At 38.8% G+C, this 23,073-nt stretch overlaps 1 protein-coding gene across 1 annotated transcript in view; it reads left to right on the forward strand.

Moving 5' to 3' along the window:
* Positions 1 to 23,073, forward strand: part of LOC126162047 (UPF0047 protein YjbQ) — a 70,612-nt gene that overhangs the window by 16,117 nt on the left and 31,422 nt on the right. The window lies entirely within an intron of this gene.

Consider the following 23,073-nt stretch of genomic DNA (forward strand, 5'->3'; position numbering starts at 1 on the left):
GTGCCCCTGTACAAGTTGTAAACTCTCTTATCTTATTATATTATCCCTTCATGAGGTAAACTGATCAACAAAAGGGCTGCACCATCCTCATGACTTGCATTGTTTGTGTTTTCGTGATCAGAAACCCCTTTCTCAACCCTCATGTGACAACATAGCTGCTATGGTGAGAGATAAAACACAGAATTGATCTGCCTCATCATGGTCACCTCAGGTCTACACCACCAACTGATGACCATTGTCTACATATTGTAGCTCACAGATACCTCAAGTAGAATGCAGCAGAACTGTGCACTGCCTTCATGGAGCCGAGTGGGAGGGCTGTGTCAATCCATTCAGTAAATAATTGCCTCCATGTAATCGATTTGCTTCTAGGTGCCCATTATGAATAACAGTTCAACCCACCTGTTCCCAGCGGTGTGGTGTGTGACTGTGGGCAAGGAAATGCCTGGAATGGAACCAGGCTCCATGGCTTTGGAATGTCTTCACCAATGAGGGCAGTATTTCTCTGATAGCTTATAATCATTGTAGAAGAGAGTGAAGGTGCCAAGGACCAATGCACATCTCGGGCATGCAGTTTCATGTGCTCGACAGGGAGATGAGTTAGTTATGTTCTGGAGCAGTGCCATGTACGGATGATGGATGCTTCTCAACATTAAGAGAATTTGAGGGCTATGTGGTATCAGGACAGGATCCTGCAATCTACTGGTAAGCCCTGTCATCAAAGGTCAGTTATTCTTCCAAAATAATGCACATGCACAGAACACCCATGTCATGAAAACTTTCCTTCAGGAGGCTGGAATGACCTGCAGTATCTGCTGACATAAATCTGGGTAATCACTCATGAGATAGGTTGAAACTTCTGTGTATTGTCACAGGAACTCTCATCACCCACTGAATTATATAAGTAGGGCTGATATTGAAGAGTAAGACAGTTATGACCAGCAATGTCTTGACCATGTTGTGGTGACTATGCAAAGGAGGATCCAAGCATGTTACAGTGCATAGGGTGGAGCTACATGATATTGAATGTTAGCTATCAACAGACTTTGTGTGATAAATGACATTATTTGTGTACCTAGACGAGTATAAGGCTGCTTGATTTTTATACTTTTATTTTTCCAGGTTAGCATCAATCTACATTGTGTCAGTGGTCTTCTGTTTTATTTTCATGCCTTCACAGTATTTTTGATTAGCCTCATATATACAATTACAAAGATATTCTGGAAACCAGATAAAATTAATAGAACATCTCCATAAACGTCTGAAAACATTTTATGTGGGCATGAAAATAAAATAAAAGATCACTGATGACGAGTGTGTAGTTCAGTAATGTGTAAGAAAAATAAAAATATAAAAACAAGCTGCCTTGTTCTTGTTTATATAGTTAATAAACATTACTTGTATATATAAAGTCTGCAGGACGCTGTGAATTCAAAACAGATTTTAATCCCACAGATGCCCTCTTTCGAACAGACTGCCTTTATTTTGGCTATTTTTTGCAGTAAAGCTACTTTTTTAGCATCGTGGTGATTATTAATGCAGTCTCTGCTACCCGTGACTCTTAAGCTTGCTCACATTCGCAGATATGCAGGTGCTACAAAACTTATTTTGAGCAGTTTGTGTTTTTGTGGCATCAGAGTTGTCACCCAGTTGTTCTTAATGCTATTCATCATAAATGTACATGACAAGGTTCTGTAAGAGCTATGTTGTCTTTCTTCCAAATGTTTCCATTTATGTTCAGTCAGCATCTTTATTATACACTCTAAGATAAAAACATCTTGCAACCATGAAGGAATTATCCTAAACATATGCAGACAAGCAAATGATTAAATTTCAGAAAAACTGGTGATTTATTCAATAGGAAGAACTTCACAAATTGGAAAAGTAAATTATGCGCTGGTCCAACTATGACCCTTAGGCAAGCAGGTATTTGGCTTACCATTGCTTGATGAAGTTGTTGGACATCCTCGTGAGAGATATTATGCCAAATTCTGCCCAATTGTAGCATCAAATTTTCAAAATCTCAAGCTGGTTGATGAACCCTGCCCATAATGCCCCAAATGTTCTCAGTTGGGCAGAGATCCAGCGTCATTGTTGGCCAATGTAGGACTTGACAAAGCACGAAGACAAGAAGTAGAAACTCAGCTTGTGCGGAAGGTCATTATTTTGCTGAAATGTAAGCCCACAGGGCTTGCCATGTAGAACAACAAAACGGGGCGTAGAATATTGTCAGTGTATCACTGGGCTGTAGGGATGCTTGCTTTGCTGTAGGGGTGCCGCAGATGACAGCCAAAAGGATCATACTATGAAATGAAGTGAAATGACACTCCAGACCATCACTACAATTTGTTGGGCCCTATGGCAGGTGACAGAATTATCATCTCACCACTGTCCTGGGCATTCCCAGACATGTCTTCAGCTTGGAATTTCATTGACTGGAGTATAATTGTCTTCAGTGAGTCTCGCTTTAAATTGCGCCTGATGACCAGGGAGAAGTGTCTGGAGATGCCTCGGATAGTGATGGAATGTCTACCTGACTGTCACCCTCTATAAAGTCCTACAATCAGGAATAGTCATCTAGGTGCCATTTCTTTTCGTAGTAGTGCACCTTTGGTTGTCACCCGCAGCGCCCTTACGGCACAGCAGTATATTGACAATATTCTACACTCCATTTTTGTTGCCTTTCATGGCAGTCCATCCTGGGCTTATGCCCACCTGGACGCGACAAGAGTTTCTACAGCTTTTCTTTGTGCTTGCCAATCCCTACCTTGGCCATCAAGGATCTCTTCCCAATTGAGAATGTGTGAAGCATTATGGGCAGGGCCCTCCAATCACCTCAGGAATTGATGATCTCACATGCCGGTTGGACAGCATTTCGCATGATATCCCCCAGGAGGACATCCAACAACTCTTATCTGTCAATGCAGAGCCGAATAACTGAATGTACATGGGCCAGAGGTGTGTCAGTGCCTTATTGACTGACACAGTTTGTGAAGGTAGTTCTTGTCAATAAATTACCCAATCTCTCTGACATTATAATCATTTGTGTGTCTGTAGATGCATGCCACATCTAACAAGTTTAATGAAATTTGGATAATTCCATTGTTATGTGTCTTTGTTGTGTATCAGCTGTGCTGACATGTTCCCAGTTGTAACAGTGCGTCTACGAAAACACTAGCATTTTGTGTGTATACTCCTTTGTAGATGTACACACTTTCTCAGAACCCTGTCAACAGATCAAAATCTTCCATTAACTAACCCTACTGCAAATTTCAGGGGCTCATCCCTTTACATATTGTTTCGTAGTTTTACCTTGATATATTTAAATGATATGTCTTGTTAGATATTCCATGCTTATCTTGTAGTTGTACGCTACAAACAAACCTGGCAGTGTGTTGCAATTGCTAAATATATATAGGATTGAATATATGTCCTGATCTCCTTCTTCCCCATCTCTCCATCCATTTCCTCCTCTCCCATCTCTTTATGTCCTCCTCCTCCTCCTCCTCCCTGTCTTCCTTATTAATGCCTCTGGCTGCCTCTCTCTGTGCATCAACTCCCACCTTATGCATCACCTTCCCCACTCTTTCTGTCGGTTACCTTAATCTCTCCCTCTCCGACCAATCTCTCTCTCCCACCAATCTCTCTCTCTCCCACCAATCTCTCTCTCTCCCACCAATCTCCCTCTCTCCCACCAATCTCTCTCTCTCCCACCAATCTCTCTCTCTCCCACCAATCTCTCTCTCTCCCACCAATCTCTCTCTCTCCCACCAATCTCTCTCTCTCCCACCAATCTCTCTCTCTCCCACCAATCTCTCTCTCTCCCACCAATCTCTCTCTCTCCCACCAATCTCTCTCTCTCCCACCAATCTCTCTCTCTCTCTCTCCCACCAATCTCTCTCTCTCTCTCTCCCACCAATCTCTCTCTCTCTCTCTCCCACCAATCTCTCTCTCTCTCTCTCCCACCAATCTCTCTCTCTCTCCCACCAATCTCTCTCTCTCTCCCACCAATCTCTCTCTCTCTCTCTCTCTCCCACCAATCTCTCTCTCTCTCTCTCTCCCACCAATCTCTATCTCTCTCTCCCACCAATCTCTCTCTCTCTCTCTCCCACCAATCTCTCTCTCTCTCTCTCCCACCAATCTCTCTCTCTCTCTCTCCCACCAATCTCTCTCTCTCTCTCTCTCCCACCAATCTCTCTCTCTCTCTCTCTCTCTCCCACCAATCTCTCTCTCTCTCTCTCTCTCTCCCACCAATCTCTCTCTCTCTCTCCCACCAATCTCTCTCTCTCTCCCACCAATCTCTCTCTCTCCCACCAACCTCTCTCCCCCCCACATCTCCCACCCCCCAATTCTCCCTCCCCCCAATTCTCCCTCCCCCCAAATCTCCCTCCCCCCCCAAATCTCTCCCCCCGCCGCCCCAATCTCTCCCCCCGCCGCCCCAATCTCTCCCCCCGCCGCCCCAATCTCTCCCCCCGCCGCCCCAATCTCTCCCCCCGCCGCCCCAATCTCTCCCCCCGCCGCCCCAATCTCTCCCCCCGCCGCCCCAATCTCTCCCCCCGCCGCCCCAATCTCTCCCCCCGCCGCCCCAATCTCTCCCCCCGCCGCCCCAATCTCTCCCCCCGCCGCCCCAATCTCTCCCCCCGCCGCCCCAATCTCTCCCCCCGCCGCCCCAATCTCTCCCCCCGCCGCCCCAATCTCTCCCCCCGCCGCCCCAATCTCTCCCCCCGCCGCCCCAATCTCTCCCCCCGCCGCCCCAATCTCTCCCCCCGCCGCCCCAATCTCTCCCCCCGCCGCCCCAATCTCTCCCCCCGCCGCCCCAATCTCTCCCCCCGCCGCCCCAATCTCTTCCCCCCGCCGCCCCAATCTCTTCCCCCCGCCGCCCCAATCTCTCCCCCCGCCGCCCCAATCTCTCCCCCCGCCGCCCCAATCTCTCCCCCCGCCGCCCCAATCTCTCCCCCCGCCGCCCCAATCTCTCCCCCCGCCGCCCCAATCTCTCCCCCCCCCCGCCGCCCCAATCTCTCTCCCCCCGCCGCCCCAATCTCTCTCCCCCAGCCGCCCCACCCCAATCTCTCTCCCCACCGCCCCACCCCAATCTCTCTCCCCCCCGCCCCACCCCAATCTCTCTCCCCCCCGCCCCACCCCAATCTCTCTCCCCGCCGCCCCAATCTCTCATCTCTCTCCCCGCCGCCCCAATCTCTCTCCCCGCCGCCCCAATCTCTCTCCCCGCCGCCCCAATCTCTCTCCCCCCCGCCCCACCCCAATCTCTCTCCCCCCCGCCCCACCCCAATCTCTCTCCCCCCCGCCCCACCCCAATCTCTCTCCCCCCCCGCCCCACCGCAATGTCTCTCCCCGCCGCCCCACCGCAATCTCCCTCCCCGCCGCCCCACCGCAATCTCCCTCCCCGCCGCCCCACCCCAATATCCCTCCCCGCCGCCCCACCCAATATCCCTCCCCGCCGCCCCACCCCAATATCCCTCCCCGCCGCCCCACCCCAATATCTCTCCCCCCCTCCCCCCTCAACCTCTCTCTCTACCCCCCTCCCCCCTCAACCTCTCTCTCTACCCCCCTCCCCCTCAACCTCTCTCTCTACCCCCTCCCCCCTCAACCTCTCTCTCTACCCCCCTCCCCCCTCAACCTCTCTCTACCCCCCTCCCCCCTCAACCTCTCTCTCCCCCTCCCTCCTCAACCTCTCTCTCCCCCTCTCCCTCAACCTCTCTCTCCCCCTCTCTCCCCCTCTCCCTCAACCTCTCTCCTCCTCCCCCCTCAACCTCTCTCTCCCCCTCCCCCCTCAACCTCTCTCTCCCCCTCCCCCCTCAACCTCTCTCTCCCCCTGCCCCCTCCACATCTCTCCATCCCCCCTCTCTGTCCCATTCCCCCTCATCTGACATCCCCATCTACCCCCTCCCCAACACTCACCCCCTGCCCCCTCCACCTCTCTCCATCCCCGCTCTCTGTCCTATACCCATTTTCTCTTGCTCCCATCACTGTCATTGAGCCTTATTTATTGTTTACAGCCAGCGAATCCGTGATAGGGATTTGAAGTTGCTTAAAATAAATGGGTAAATTGGTTGGAATAATTGGTGATCAGGATATGAGATACCTCTCCTGCTGCTGGATCTTTGAGGATAGTAGCTTCAGTGACAGTATTTCACGTAGTTTCTATCTGCAAATGGGTAGAACTACAAATTATCGGACAACTCAGATTCCTTAGTAGTATTATAACCATAAACCCATAAGCCATAAATATAACTTTCAGGTTTTCTGGTAAAACAGACTGTGAGGGAGAAAACAAACTAGTACATATTTTTGTACACAGTTTTTGTTTAAAGTTGTGTATAAGGTGAAAGAATATATGTGGGTGAAACAATTTCTCTAATGGTTTAAACATCCTGCTATCATGGTTAGAGCTGACACTGAGAAAGAAAACATAACCACATATTTTCACAGCACTGTATAGCATTTCTTTCTCACAGTCAGTTTTGACAGAAATATTATGCGTTGTTGTTTAAAAAAGTTTATAGCTTGTGTTCGTATGAATGTTTCTAAGAATATTGTGTAAATTTTTAAGTAAATTGGTCTACAATTTTTCAGGGTTTTTGGTAATGATGTTAAACATAGATTTATGTTTCTGATTCCAAAAATATATTTACATACTACATATATTTAAAAAATACTTAGCCTATATGTGTCTGAAGATTTATTAGAATATTTGTAAAAATTTGAAGTAAATCGGTCAAGTACTTTTCAAGATTTTTGCTGACAACATCAGATAACAACTTGTCTTTATATAGTAATATAGATTGGGTTCTCTCTGTTTATGGTCATTGCCTTGCTTTTATTCACATTGAAAGAGATTTAACATTCTTAACACAAAGTTTTACTTCTTTCCAATATTTCCAACATTAATACTTGCCTCGGCACATCATATCAGCAAACCGTATTACACTGCTGTGATCCTATCTGGAAAATTATGTTTATTGAGAATGTTAGGTGATCCTATTGCACTTTCTTATGGCACATCCAATTTTACTTTCATGTCTGTTGCATATACCTCATCTAGAACATCTTGTTGGGTTCTACTAGTAACAAATTCATCAAGCCAGTTGCATATCTGAAGATACTCCATATGATGATATCTTGGTTATTAATTGACAGTGTGGTAAAATGAAACATGGTGTATGCTTATTGCAATATCTCCTGTTTATGAGTGTGTGTAGTGATCAAAGACTAATATGATAGTATCTTCGTGCTGCTCTTTAACACAAGAGTCGCGTGCTTGGTGGTAAAGATGTATGATATCATTACATTTAATCCTGCTCAAATTGTAGGTTGCAAATCCATGGGACACTCAATACGCAATGAGGTGGAGACTGAGCTTTTCAAGTCACCTTCTTATCAATGTATGATGATTACTAGGTGAACTGTGACCACGAAAGTGACCTGTTGTGGGGGCAACAGTGTGTTTATGACAGGGATAATCATCACCTGTCTTGGATTGTAACACTGGATTGGTAGAGCACAGTGCAGCAAATCATGTGCACCTATTGATCACTCACTCATTCACTGCAAAACTGCCATTGAGCCAGCATAGTGCACAGAACCACCACCTCGCTTTGGGTGTAAAAGCAGCTTCCACACACCTCTTCTGTTCAGCACACATCACAGGGTACAGACATTAGTATGGATTCAGGAACACTGTCAAGGGCTGGTCAGAGTACTAGTAAATGTTGTCTGGACTGATGAGATATGCCTCACCTTGGTACACACTGACGGCAGGTTACCAAATGAAGTGCAATCATTCTGCTTGCCAACAGAGCAACATGTAGGCAGGTGGGTGAAGTATTTTCAAATGGGGCCATTGATACATTGGCAGTTGTATGTTACTGGGAAATGCAATAGAAACATATTCTACTGTAAATTCCATCTACATGTTCATCTAGAAAATGTAGCTGGCCACCTGTACCTTGTCAAGTCTGTGCACCATCTGATCATTTTCAAATTTTGCCTGAATGGTTTTGAGGGACATTCCACAGACATGATCTCAATCATATTGAGCATTGGGTGAGATCTGTGCACCTTGGATCCAACTCTGACCAGTCTCTGTGAATTTTGGGCAGTGGAGAGTGATCTTGAATAAGCATGGATTTCAAATAATTTTGATATGTTGTAAAGACCATGCCTCGACACCACTCCACAGTTGTCAGAGCAGAAGGAAATGCTACATGTTACTAGGCAGGCGCCTTAATTCATTTAGTCTGGAATGAATTTTTTTCATGTGTAAAAACGTGTATAAATGCTACAATTGAGCAACAGAAATGCAGAACTTGATTTGTATGTTTAGGTGCTGAAAATGAAGCATTAGTTCTTCAAATTAATGTGAATAGGTAGTTGAGGTGATAAAAGGTAAGTGTGTCTCAGTGAAAGAGAGGGTCTAGGTAAAGAATACTATGAATACTGAAGATTGAAAAGTAGAAAGTTGGCACTATAAATACCAAGAAATTGACAGATAATATTTTATCTAATGAAGGAGTTTATTGAAGAATTGTCTTGCATAGATGTTGGAAAGGGTCATATATTAGAAGTCGATACAAGAAGTGAAGTTAAATGTGGAGGTAAATGTTAGATGGTAGACAAACAATAATGATGTTACTATAAAACAGTTCAATAAGAAGAATATTAGAATATAATTATGGAATATGCATCTTGGCGCTGAAGAAACGGCAGTAGGGTTGTCACTTGTATGGGAAGGGTAGAGGAAAAAATTAGTCTGGAAAATGGAAATGTTTAGCTTCAGGAGAGATTTAAACAGATACAATGTTGCTGGGGTGACGTACAGAAAATGTGTAAAATAATTGGGATTGGCAGATGAGATAGACCGATAAAGTTTGATATGAAAGCATTAGAAGGAAGGTCAAGAAACTGAAGATTCTTTTTAAGACCAAATGAAGAAGCAGGACCAGCCTGAGAGCATTTTTCCACAGAAGTGAACTACCATTTGGCACCTCCCACCCACCCCACCCCCCCACCCCTTTCTTTCTCTTGTGCAGTTTCTCCTGTGTCAGTTTTTGCCACTAATTGTGTGCACTGTTTATAAATCTTGCACTTGGGCTGTCCTCTAAACCTGGTGCCCTAAGCAGCCACTACTAATTGTGATACATCCTGTTTAGAAATCTGACACTTGTGTTGTCTCTGGTGCCTCAAGTAGCGACTTCTCTGACATTTTAGCCGTAAACTGGCCCCGTGAAAAAGAATGTGGTAGAAGCCATTAAATGTTAACTACAAAGAGTAATGCATTACATGTGCAATGCTGAATTTGTGGCTTACCATGTAGCTTCTAATACTAGCCTGGGTGTTCATGTCCCATATTGACGTCATATGTTGAAAAAAGGGGGGGAGAGGGTTTATACCTAGATTTGTTGCTTTGCCAGTCATGTGATTGTTGCATCTATAAATCTATAATACTGTTGATAGTAAAAATGTTTTCAGGCCTAATGACCACACACAAAAATGTATAATTGCGTAGCGTGTAAAACAAATCTTATAGAATATGTAACCAATGCTAAAGTTCCAAATGCTCATGATGTCATGTGGGCTGGCTGTGGAGTGATGTAGCAGTATTTTGACAATTTCAGCATTGATAATGGCTTCAGTTGTGGCACTTGATATGCAACACATTTTTGGAAGATGCAAAAATAATGTGTTCCTCCTCCTGTCACATTGGATATGTGAGAGTTGTGTTGGATGTCTTATTTATCGATTGTAGGTGAGTGTAATGGAGAGGTGTATAATGTGTGGTGGTGGTGGTGGTGGTGGTGGTGGTGGTGGTGATGATGATGATGATGATGATGATGAAAGGGAAAGGGTGAAACACAGTGCTGGCACATAATGTAGTCTTCTCAATTAATACCAAGCAGGCTCCGATCTTGATGTCTCCATCAGACAGACAGATCACTGTCAACATGTCACAGGTGCTCATTGTGCAGAGATTTGAAATTTAATCCAGGTAGTTGGTGCACTGATTGCTGGTCATCTCTCCTGTCCTTGCTGGCGAAATACTGGAAGTGAAAATTTCGTCCGCCACCAGAACTCGGATTGGCTTACCTCCTAGTTGAGCTTCGCCACACAAACTTGTGTTAGTGACCTCCACATGGAGGTGAGTTACACAGGTGTATGTGGTTTGCATTAATAAACAAGTAACCCTTTGAGCTTCAAGATTAACAAGTTTATCTATGTTTACATTTGGAACGTAGCATTGGAAAGTAGCATTGGAAAGTTCTTCCCCTGACTTTTAATACTACTGTATTTTCTGTTTCTGAAATATAATCTACAAATTACAACAGTGTGGCTCTGTTAGTGAAAATTATTCTTATGTTGTTGTTGAAGTAGAATATTTGGTGTCTTTTTGGGTCCTTTCGTTTTTAGATCAAAATGCAGGTGTTCTGCAACTAGTATTTTTGCACTTGGTCCAAGCTCCCATTATACCCATGTGTACAAACTTGTGCCAATCCTGTAACAAAATTTAAAGCCAGAACTGTCTGGATTGAAACATAGATGGCATGCAACTTTCATCTCTGTCTCAAATGCTTGCACTGAAAAGCTAGAGTCTGCAAGTACATAAAGAACCTGAAATGGGTTGCAAGGCGTCATAGCCAAACCTTTGTGGCATATCTCCCCACTTCTATGAAGGGGCAAAGAACCATGTGTAACTCTTCCAAAAAAGAAAAAAAGATCAAAAGAACTTACTAAATATTTTCTGTATTTTTAGGGTATGTTTTTCAATTTTTCCTTTTAATATGCTGAAGAAGATTTCGGAAGTTCAAATTATATAATATAACTTAGCCTAGAGATTTGAGTTGCATATAGGCACAACAAAAAAGACTGTCAGAAAGTGAGCATTTGGCCGACAAGGCCTTTGTCGGAAAACACACACACACACACACACACACACACACACACACACACACACACCACACACACTCCTCATGCAAGTGCAACTCATAGTATTACATTCCATCATTGTTTGATTTAGCATAGAGATTTAGTGGAAAAACGTGTGCAGAATTAGAATGGGCATTTCTCACAGGGTATTTAAATTAACGTTCAAGACTCGTGAATGAACAGGCCACGTTGTCATGAGTCCAGAGATAGCATAAATGGGAAAATTTGTTTAAAATTGTTACAGACAAGTGAAATCAATAAATTTGAGGGAATAAATTGGATTTTATCAGTTGTATTGATTTTGAATTAAAGAGGTGCTTTTACAAAGTTATTTCAGCAGTATTTCACTTTGCCTGTTGCATCACACTGATTGTTTTACATGTGTTCATTTGTGCTATAGTGTAGTGGTGCGAGATTATTTCTATTCCCAAGCTTCCCTATTTTAAAGGCTTGCCAAAACGAAGCAGAGCTAGGTGTACATCAAAAGGTATACCATTGATACCTATTGAAAGTGGGAATTCCTTCACTTCGGGGGTACAGACAAAAGGGAAAGAAGAAAAAATGTATCGAGGAAGTGAGAATAATACATACTTCGGAGCTACGGTGCTAGGAAAGGCTAAGGTTAGGATGGTGCGTAATAGCTCATCCTGTCTTGCAGCATCTCCCTTGATCCGGAGACATGAATGATTTTTCTATTCAATTCCTGATAACGTCCTTTTCCCCTTATTTTGGGAAAACAAACATTCCATTTCAGGAATGTAGCGAATGTGGCATCTTTTTTGTTGTATATTTATTGGCATCAATAAGTGCATAGAAAACTTCATGTAACTGAGTTGCTACCAGTGATGTCTGTGTAGATCAGCTTTGACATTTCAAATCTGACACATGGGACACTATAGTGAAAAAAAATTCTGTACTCCAACTCAGATGCTCCTAGTTTAACTGTGGGGAAACGTATCTGCAGTTGCCTCTCTTGCATCATAAACATCATGAAAATATAATCCTAAGATGTATTTTTCTGATTTCCTTATTTTGTGAGAGATTTCAGTGTCACTGTTAAATATTTTATTATTTATTTTTTATTCACTATTCAATACTTGGTTTTTAAGGCTAAATGGAAGTATGAATTTAACATTTCTCACAACATTTTTATAATTATCTTATAAAAAACTTTATTCTCTATGATTAAACCAGCAGGCTGACGTTATTTGAGGAAAGAATGATTTCAGTGAAGTTATCTACACGTTCATTTCCAGATATGACAGCTTCTTCGTGAGTTGCATGATACATATCTATAATGATTTTTTCTATTTGCAGTGAAGTATTTGAGAACCCTGAGCTTAGTAACACTTTAGCAACAGCTTTCATCTGTAGAGTTAGGGTAGGAATCATCCCATGAGAGGCTGTGTGTTGTCTGGTTAGAAAACTTGTCATTTTCTTTAGATATAGGTGAAGTAGTGTTAGATGAACGTACTGTTGGAAATAACATTATTGATAGATTCTTTAATTTCAGAGGTCCTGTCAGTCTCAAATAGTGGTGCTGCATGGACAAATCTAATGCATGGATTCATTTAGTAATATACTAGTCCTAAATTTGTCATTATAGGTAATTGTTTGATGTATTTAAAGTACAGAAATACTAAGTTTATTGAAACTGAAAGAAAAGAAATACTAAGTTTATTGAAACTGAAAGAAAAATATTTTCAGTGGAGAGTATCTGCTGGGTTCTGTGTGTACAAGTATGTCTGAAGGCAAAAGATTTAACTGTGTAATTAACACTTCTGCTTAGAAATTTGTAAATTACTCATGGCATTCAGTACTTACGTTGTAAAAAAGCAAAATGCTGTATGGTTATACTGAATTCTATAGAGATTTTCAGGTTTCTCCTGTTAATTCATGTCATGTAGAAGAATTATTGAATGTTGTTTTTGTGTAATGTAAAACATAATGGTTTTGGTACTTTTTCACATAATGCTGCTGCTGTGTTAGAATTGTGCAGTAACAAAATGGAGAATGGAGTTCAGAATTATGTGAATAATTTTACCAAGAAATTTTTCTCTGAGACAAGGCAGTTGTTATACTTACTGTTGAAGAAGTTGGAAATATCTTTATTTTTCATGTTATGGAAACCATTATTTATTTGTTACGTGAGGTAGCATTGGCAAGATATCTTTTTTCCCCACAAGTTATACAGAAAATAACCTTAATAGAATCCAATGAAATATCTATCCATTTTTACCTCAATTGTTTGATTGTCTTATTGTATTGCTTGCCTCCCAGTGCAGTTCTTTTCATTATGCTTGAATCATTTAGATGCAGTCTCCATCCTAATTTCATGACAGGAACTTACTTTTTAACTGTTCACATTGAGGAAGAAGAAATAGAGATCTACATTATAGGGAAATAATGACTGATGCACTGGCAAGAGTTTTCAACTTTGTAATTTACCTGTTGTTTATCTGAAACATACATAGAGTTGAAAGTTTGACTCTTTGTCATAATCACACTTTATATTTGTTACATGTGCACATACTAATATGTTAATGGTTTCCTTAAGAAATTTACTTTTCTCAGTTTCTCTTTGTAGATTGTTGCTTCACTGTAAATTAAAGTTTGTCTTGAATGAAATTGTAATTTTCACAATAGAGCCCCAGTTAAGTATGTTGTTAAGCAAAAGCCAGAGAATAATCCTACTTTTCAAAGTGTAGTTACATGACATTAGCTTTTCAGTTTGTTAGCTGTCATAAAATTGGTGAATTTGTGGAATACCAAAATTTTGGAATTGTGGTTACAAGGAAATTAATTTACTTTCTTATTAACAGAGCCTGATACAGTACTGCTCAAAAAAAAAAAAAAAAAAAAACCTTTGTTAAATCATATGATGATAGAACATTTGTCTACTTCATTTTAATCTGAGAAGATATTAGTTTTCTTAAACATCCCTAATTTTGGATCACTAAGCAGTAGATATAAATTTTGCTACACAGATCACAGATTAGGATCCCATGTTACATTCTTATCCAGTTTACTTTCTTTTCAAGCCTATGTATCTAAACATCTAGGAAAAGAAAACAAAGAAGAGGATTGTTTTTTTAAATATTAAGATTTCACTGAACACTGCTGTTGATATTCATCCAAAGAACATGTGATTATAATTTAAGCTCTGTTTAAATTAATAATATTCTGTCTGCAGTTCTCTCTGTCTTTCTGTTTGTCTAAAACTATGCACGCACACAATAATTGTCAAATAATTACAGAGAATCCAATCACACCTGCAAATACTGATTCACCTTTATAACTTCCCTTGTGGAATGTAGACTTTGAAGCACTGCAAAGATAATTATTTGTAAGGCAGTTCTTTTAATTAGTCTGTCCAGTGGATGTGCCATAGAATACCTGTGTGTTTATGGCAGAAAATAATTGTTGCTACTGGATATCACAGGAATACAATTGTAAGAACCACAAGCTGTACAGGAATAATTTTTCCATGTTGTAAAATAAAATTTGAAAGGTTTTTGCAGGTTCTCAGTTGCTGGCCATAGCAGAACTGAGCATTTATGCACAAGAGATAAACTTTAAAATGCTTCGTGGTTGGTTGTTTATCAGTTCTCATAGAAGTACATGACAGTATGATCATCTGTAGATGATATTTGTTGTCTATACTTTGTAAATGTAGGCTAATTTGTACTGCTAGATAAATTCTTAAAGCAGTTCAGTGCATCTCTTGGAATTTCTTTTGAAGGAATGAATGTAGTATTTCATATGATTTTGTATAAAAAAAAGGAGTGTATTTGGAGAAGATTACCAATTAGGCTGTGCTTAATAATTTTATGCTTGTTATATTTAACATATCAATGGAGCTGATAGCAATAATTCCGTAATATTAATTGTATCATTCAGTAATTAGAGAGAGCTGCATAAAAAAGTCCGTCTGTACAAAAACGTGTAATTTTTTCCCACCATAAGCTGTGCAATTCTATTTGTATATATTTTTTTATCTTTACTTGGTTCTTGAATATCATGCTGTCATCAGTGTCCATTAGAAAGCCCAAACATGGTGAGCATTTGTTAGTAGCTGATTATATAGTTTTTCTAATTGAACTTCAACATGTAACATTTTCTTTTTAGATGCACAGAAATTTGTAAATTATTTTGCTAGCTTAAATGTGACATTATAATTTGTCCTAGAATGGACAGAATATAACGATGAGGTGTAATAACTTGTCAATCATAAAAAAAGGAGAAGTAAAACATTATTCTAGGAAAATTGTAGCTACTCCTTTGTGCTCTGTCATATAATGGAGAAGCATATTTCCACAGTCCTATTCGCATTGATGAAACGTTCCAGAGGAAGGATACAGTTCGTGGTTAAAAAAAAAAGTCCCATCTAACAAGCCACAAAGAGTCATTTCTTGAAAATTCTCACACTAATTGGCCACAATGAATTCTTTGTTATGTAAGCAGCCCCATATATTTTGTAATCAAGATACTATACTGCAATATGTAATGGAATACATGCATAAATCGGAATCAGTCAGAAGATATTCAACACACATGTTGCAGTGTTTAAATGTTGGGAGCCGGTTGAATAAATGATGCCAGATATTTTATGTAATTGTTTTGTTTTCGTTACACCATGGTGACTGGTCATGGTAAGAGAATACAGACTTAAATGTCTGGTAAAGACAATCTTAGCATTTGATTTAGGAGCAGTGGCCTAAGTTACACTTTATTTTAGAACATCTCATGTGAATTTGAAGTGCAGATCTCAAGGATTTATTGTGACTGCTTAACATCCTTATTTGTAGTAATGTGTTACTCTAACTCCCAAGTGCTGGGCACTTCGTAATTTTTTTCTTTTTTCTTTTTATTCATATGGTTCCCATTGATGTTTTACTGGTATCTGTATTCCCAGTATTAAGGCTAACATCTCATAAAGCTTTACTCCATCCTCATTCTTCTTAAAACATGGAATGTTTTTGGTATCTCTCCAAATGTGACATGACAGTTGTGAGCATCGTCCACGAATTTGGTGTCTAAAGTTGGTGTTATATATGTTTCGCTCTAGCTGATTTACTGATACGTTGTTAACAGTACTGTGTTATTGAGATCTTTTCTTTTTATTGTTCATATCAATATAATGTCACAGGTACAATCCATACAGCAATGTTTTATAAGATGCTTAATTCATTTTGGAAGACCATGGTAGACGTCAGTCTATCATTTTTCTTAAAAATGTAATGTGATTGGACAGATAAAAAAATATACTCACCAAGAGGTGTCAGCAGAACAACCACATAAAGGTAAGTTTGCAAGCTTTCGGATTCGGTGGCTCCTTCTTCTGGCAGAAGGGTGGAAGTGGGAGGAAGGGGGTGAAGGAAAAGGAAGTGAGGTTCGGGAAAAGTGGCAGAGTTCAGAAGTCACCCAAAACTCTGGGTCAGGGGAGACTCACGGGGCTCATCCTATCCAGTAAGTCTCTCTTGATGCGAGATTCTGAGTGACCTTTGCAAATTCTACCCCTTTTTGTAAACCTCACCAGTCCTTTCCCTTCACTCCTCCTCCTTCCCCTTCAACCCTTGTGCCAGGAGGAGGAGGAGCCACTGTCTCCAAAAACTTACAAACTTTAATACCTTTACAGGTGTGTTCTCCTGCTGCTGCTTGGTGCGTAGATTTTTTTATCTGTCCCGTTACACTATATTTTCAAAATTTTATTAACTTCATTCCTGTGTCATTTTCCTTAGTTTCAGTATTTGTTTTAATTGTATTTTAAATGCATTGTCCAAACAGTTCTTCTTTTTCATGAAAAAGAAAAGGCAGAGCTGTCTTTACATTCTTCACTTTCCTGTAAAAGCGATAACGTCTAACAGTTTGCAGTTTAGTGGATGTCTAATAAGTTATTAGATTAACACCTTCTATATTTAATTATTTGTCCTAGTAAATTGACAAATTTGTACTTGCAACTTGAAGCAATAGTTTTGTATAGTGAGGAACTCTCTAATGCAAGAAATTATATCATATTTCTCAAAACAATTTTACAATAACAGCTGTAATACAGCAGTACTGATCATTGCTGTCTCTTAGTGAAACTAATTTGTAGGATCTGGTGGCTAACTCCACAAAATGTATTACCTTAATGAGCATAATTGTTTTCTGCCTATGTAGTTCCATTCCACAAGTTTATTACACCAACAGAAATTCTAGGACATAAAAAATAAACAAAAATTGGGAAAGATAACCACTCACTTTTGTCTAATTTTATGTCTAAAGCTTCAAACACATAACAGTCATTAAAACATGCCGATCCCTCCCAAATCTATCTATCTATCTACTCTCTCTCTCTCTCTCTCTCTCTCTCTCTCTCTCTCTCTCTCTCTCTCTCTCTCTCTCTCTGTGTGTGTGTGTGTGTGTGTGTGTGTGTGTGTGTGTGTGTGTGTGTGTGTGGGGGGGGGGGGGGGGGCAATGACATCTCTGTGCTGTTGTGTGTTTCCATACATATCAGTTTTATTTATTTTTATATAGTTTCAAAGCTTCAAGGAACTAAGCATATCTTAATTCTTCCACAATTACATCTGACTCCAGCCCTTGTAATACCTCATCATCTGAAACAAACTAGTTGAACCCAATTAAGTTATGTGAATAGCCCTTCACTGAAGCTTCATTTCATATGCTCCTAGAGAACTTTTTGCTCTCCAAAGCTAACAGCAATAGCCACTGGTCTCATTTTCTCGTCAATTTGACCATTTATCTCATGGCAGATGGTTGTGATGTTGCTTGCTGCTCTTAATTATAACGTCAGTTCTCTTTCAGTGGAGGGCAGAATGGCAGTATTCACAGTTGAAAATGTGTTATTTGCATCAGCATACACTGGCCAATAAATAAGAGCTAGTCCAGAAGTTATTTAAAACTCAGTGTATCTTTATGGAATTTAAACCTATTATTGATGTACTTCATGTTGAATTACTGAAAAATCAAGTATATTTTGCTTAACGGGAACGGTTCTTATCTTGATATTCTGTATGTGTAAAGGTGTATCAAGGTAGTATCTCCTTACTTAGTGTAACATATAATAGCCAAAGGCCATTCACGTAACAAAACTTTCACAGCAAAACGAGATGAACATGTGCAATTTAAAAATTATACATCCACATTGCTGAAGAGCTAGTACATTCTACGCATTTTAGTCACTATGTTAATGGCTTTTTCAGGGGTGGATGTAAATAAAGGTTGAATTCGAGATACGTATGACAACCTCAATTTTCTATGTAAAAACATACTTTTTGTCACATGGAGTTGGAAGCATTGGGTAACGTAGTTTTCCTTATAAAGGTGTTGCTTTGTGAGAAGGGATGAATCCTTATAAGTTGACACATAGTGAATTCTGACTGTTTCTGCAGAGATGTGTGTGTTCATTTTATATATGCTGAAAAAATTTCAGCTTCTTATCTTGCAGTTGCTCTCTGATGTTTACTTCAGTGGGTAGATATTAGTCAGACCTGCTGTTACACTGCATTCATATGTGTACATAGTGGATTTTCATTGGTACGGTTTTGTTGGTTTATGTAACATAACTGTAGTGATTTAAAAATGATATTCATATTACTCTGTAAGACAGTGCAAATGCGATCTCACCTATGCCTTGGCATTTTCAGTCACTTGTTTAAATGATCAGCTGTGAACTATTGCACCTCACCTGGTTCTCTTAAACATAGACAGAGGACTCATTTCCAGAAAATGTACATTGCTACCTCACAAATTTTATGTATGAGTTACCTAGTACTGAATCTCATGATTGTGAACGTAATAGTGGGAAAATTGTTTTTGCAAGGTTAGAAGAAAAACATAGAGGAAATTTTTATTTGATTTTTTTAATAGATTATAAAATTGCTGTTGGAAGCAAAAGTTGTACTTCTTATAATATACAACATGATATCAGGTATTCTCAAAACTTTGTGTATTGTTCATAAATTGCCCATGTAAACATTAATGTATGTTTGCACCACTTTTAACAAATTTCAAAGATGGTACTTGTTTATTCAAGTTGCATTCTTCTTTATTCATTAAGTTGAGTGAAGTGGAGCTTACTGCACTTAGTTTACATTGTTTTCAGTTGAATGTTTATGTGATTCATTAATGTTGGCCTTGAACCTTTAAGCATTGTTCCAGAGTATTCTTAAAAGAGAGTAGATATAGTTGTGTTGCTGATGCCAACTGCACATATTTTGTGTATAAGTAGGATAACTAGCAGTTCTATTACAGTAGCCATTCTGTTGCCTCTTTTAGAGTAAATCTTAACAAGTTGTGATTTTTCGAATGATTAGTTAGAACAAAAACCAGTGTCATGCTATCTCAGTTTGGTATTAAAATCTACCATGTGATTGTACACCATTAGAACATTGAACACTCTTTATGTGAATTATTCAGCAGCCACTTGTTACAGTTGTTATCGGTGCGACTAAAAGTGAAAGACTCTGAATTTGTAACCATTACTTTGTACACTATTGATATAAAAAAGATAATATGGAATTTTTTATTGTAATTCCAAGTGACTGCTGTGAAATGGACTGATTTTGTTTTGGAAAGTGAAAGCTTCTTTGTCTAGAGAGATCACACACTATTCCTGTTGCAACAGAAAGAGAGGAAAAATTGGTTAATGTTCTCAGACAGGGAATAAACTATAAATTAGTATTGTTGTTGGTGCATTACAAAGCACATTATATGAATTATCACCTCATTGTTATTTTTGACAGAGTTCTGTAAAAGTGGTGTGGTAGTGCCTTTAATTTCATTATCCTCTCCTGGATTTCAGACTAGTGTTTTATGAAGTATGTATGTCTCATATTTACATGTAAGGAATTGTTAAGACATGAGTGTGCCCTTGAATGTCTTAAAATCTACTTACTATTCCAGCATCAGAAAATTATGCCAAAGTTTTCTGAGTCTCACACCATAGGGACTATTTGATCTATGAATCTTTTTTTCAATAATTGTGTAGTGGTACGATTAGCATTGAATGCTTCCTATTTTATACAGAAATGTTGAGTGTAAGATAGTGGAATGCCGCAATATAGCTAAAGGCCTACACTGTGGATTACATTCACCTCTCTCACAGACAGGAAACAGATTTTCCAAAATTAATAACATAATCACATTTCATGTAGAATGTGTTGTCCAGGCAAGATTTATGATCTGAAGACAAAGTTTGGCAGCCAGGAAAATCCTGAGGAAATAGTTAGGAAATATAAACACTGAACCTCCTAGTTCCCATTCAAATACTTTGTATAAAACATTTATCAGGCTATATACATTACAAAATGTTAGAGAGCTTTTGATTTATGTTAAGTAAAATACCTTTATGCCTAAAATTGTTTTATATTTTTCTTCATTAATTGACTTTGGATATAGGATAACACCATTTAGAACATACCTTCAATGAAATATTTTCCTTTGCCAGTTCTCAATAGTTACATGTCTTAATTTTTAAAACTCACCTTGTACTTATATCTTTGTTCACAAGAATTTGACGTCTCTTTTTCACCAGGAACACATTATGATTAAATCCCAGTAAGATATTATCTCTATTAGCCAGTGATACGGTACTTCTTTAAAAAAATACTTCAAAAGTATTGGAGTTTTAGAGCATCAGTTCACTGCATGCGAACATTGAGCTATTAGGGTAAGAAAAGACATAAAATGCAGTATTCAGTCAGAAGTGATACATTGTGCATATCCTACATTACATTTACTCTGTAGCACTATATTTAAATAAACTGCAGATGAAAGAAATTTTATGAAGACATTATGCCTAGGTAGTAAAGAAAGTAGATCACTGCTTATCTTAAGCTTAGAGGGAAACATTCAAAAGAGTAAAACACAGCATTTAGTCTTCTCTATTTAAACAAAAAGGAAAAAGATGTCAGAAATTTACTTGCTGCCACCAAAAATTTTAATTGGATTTGGTTTGCTGATTTTTAGTATGCACATTAATCAAATTTTCAGGTACCTCATAATGAATTCTGATAAAACAGAATGAAAATTGAATCCTAATTTTGCAAATATTGTCATTTAAAATGTGCTGGAAATAAGGGTAGATCAAATCCCACTTTTGCATACATTGCAGTTTTCAATCTCACGGAAGTAAGTTTAAATCAGAGCCCACTTTTGTATACAATTGCCATTTTGAATGTTATTGAAGTAAGGTTGTCTTGCAGTGTCCCAGCAGACTTGATTATTTTTATTTGTTGAATTGTTTCTTATTGGCCATACAGAACCAAATAGAGGTATGATAATTGTGATAACTGTGAGCTGTTAGACAGTTTTCACCAACATTCTTTGTGCTGTCACAACTTATGAAGTTCTTATAGGCTGTGAACATAACAATACAAGTTTTTATGTTGAAAGCTAGTCTGTGAAAAATTTTATTCATTAAATATTTTTATAGTTCTCGTTTTGTGCTTTGCTATGGAAAAAGATGTGTTCACAGGGCATATGCAGTTAATCTGAAGGAAGGATTGAATTCTTCGAATTATGCTAAGACTGATATTGCCTGAAAGAACTGAATCTGTACCTGCTGTAGTAAAGATGAATGTTTACCTTTTTATTTATAAAAGTGGCATGACCTAAAGTATGGAATGAGAAACTTGTTTTCACATGTGTGTTTAATTATTTGATATTTCTGGTAAAAGCTTCTGGATTCATAAATTTATTAAATAAGAGAAAATATCACCTGTAAGTGTATAACATAGAGTTATAGTTTTTATGTTTACTATGACACGTTATTTTTTACCCATTGGCTTTCCATATTCAGATACATTTAGAAAGTTTCTCTTGCCTACTGGTTTGCCACTGAATATGCAATAGTTTCTGAACATGAAGTCACAGGTGCTACTGTGTGGAAATCTTTTTCCCCTCTTCCCTTTTGAGACACAAATTACATTTATTTCAGTGAAGTACAGCAACATAGTTGGTGATAACTTCTCTTACACTCAATATTGTAAATTAAATTTTTAACAATAATTATTGTGATTCCCACCAGCTACTGAAATACTAAATAATGAATTTCATAGCAGCTTTGTATCTGATGTATACTAGTACACACAGACACCTAAGGAAGTGCTTTAAGACAAAGTAAGGTAATCACGACAATGTTATAACTGTACCTCATTTTGAAAAAAAAAAAAAAAAAAGGCAATTTCTCCTGTGTTATTTATTTTTGTATTAGGATTCTCATATAGCTATGGTAACATTGTGATAAGCAGTTTAGTAATACTGTGCCTTTAACTCTGGGAATTAGGTATTTTTAATTTGTGGCACTGATAGTATGTTTGTAGTACATCCATATCAAAGTTAAAAAGTATTGTTGTCAACACTGTTTAATGTGTGTAGTAATGGCAGTGTGGTTTCATCTGTACTCAGTAATATGTGGTTTTCTGATATTACTTAGCTTTTAAACATCAATATATCTGTATGATATAGCTCGTGATCAGTATTCTTAAATGGCTGGTTGTTGTTGCTTAATCTTATATGTAATGCATTACTGGTTGCTTCTGTGTGTCATCTTTACTTTTAGTTATTCTGACAGTGTATCAGAACATAAACTGCTCAGTAAATATTTTGTTATAGTTGATTTCTTAGTTTGACTTCTGATAATACAGAATGTATTTATGTGGACATCCTAGACTTTTTGTATACATTGCCGAAGGTGCAACATGAAAGTCATATACCACATTGTTCCTAATTAAACTATTCTAGTGTATTCTGCAAAGAATACTTCATAATGTCAGATGTTATAAGATACAGCATAATTAAGATTGAAAATCACATGGCGGAAATTCAGGAAAGGAAATACAGAATTTATAGGCATCACTAATGGATGCTATGAAATTCATTGGGAACACAGTATTTAGTATTACATACCCTAAAATCCAGCATATACCTTCTTTAATTAATAGGCTATTGTACAAAAAATAAAAAGTAGCAAAATAATCAATTTCAGAAAACACAAATGATAGGTGTGTTCTAGTCAAACTTTGGCTTGTTGAAAACAACTGCAGCAATTTTGTACACAATTGGTTTAATTTCTGGTGCCTGTGAAGCATTAATAACAGATTTCTTGATGTTTAATGTGTAACCTAATTA

Source organism: Schistocerca cancellata, chromosome 2, assembly GCF_023864275.1.
Source record: "Schistocerca cancellata isolate TAMUIC-IGC-003103 chromosome 2, iqSchCanc2.1, whole genome shotgun sequence".
NCBI classification, from domain to species: domain Eukaryota; kingdom Metazoa; phylum Arthropoda; class Insecta; order Orthoptera; family Acrididae; genus Schistocerca; species Schistocerca cancellata.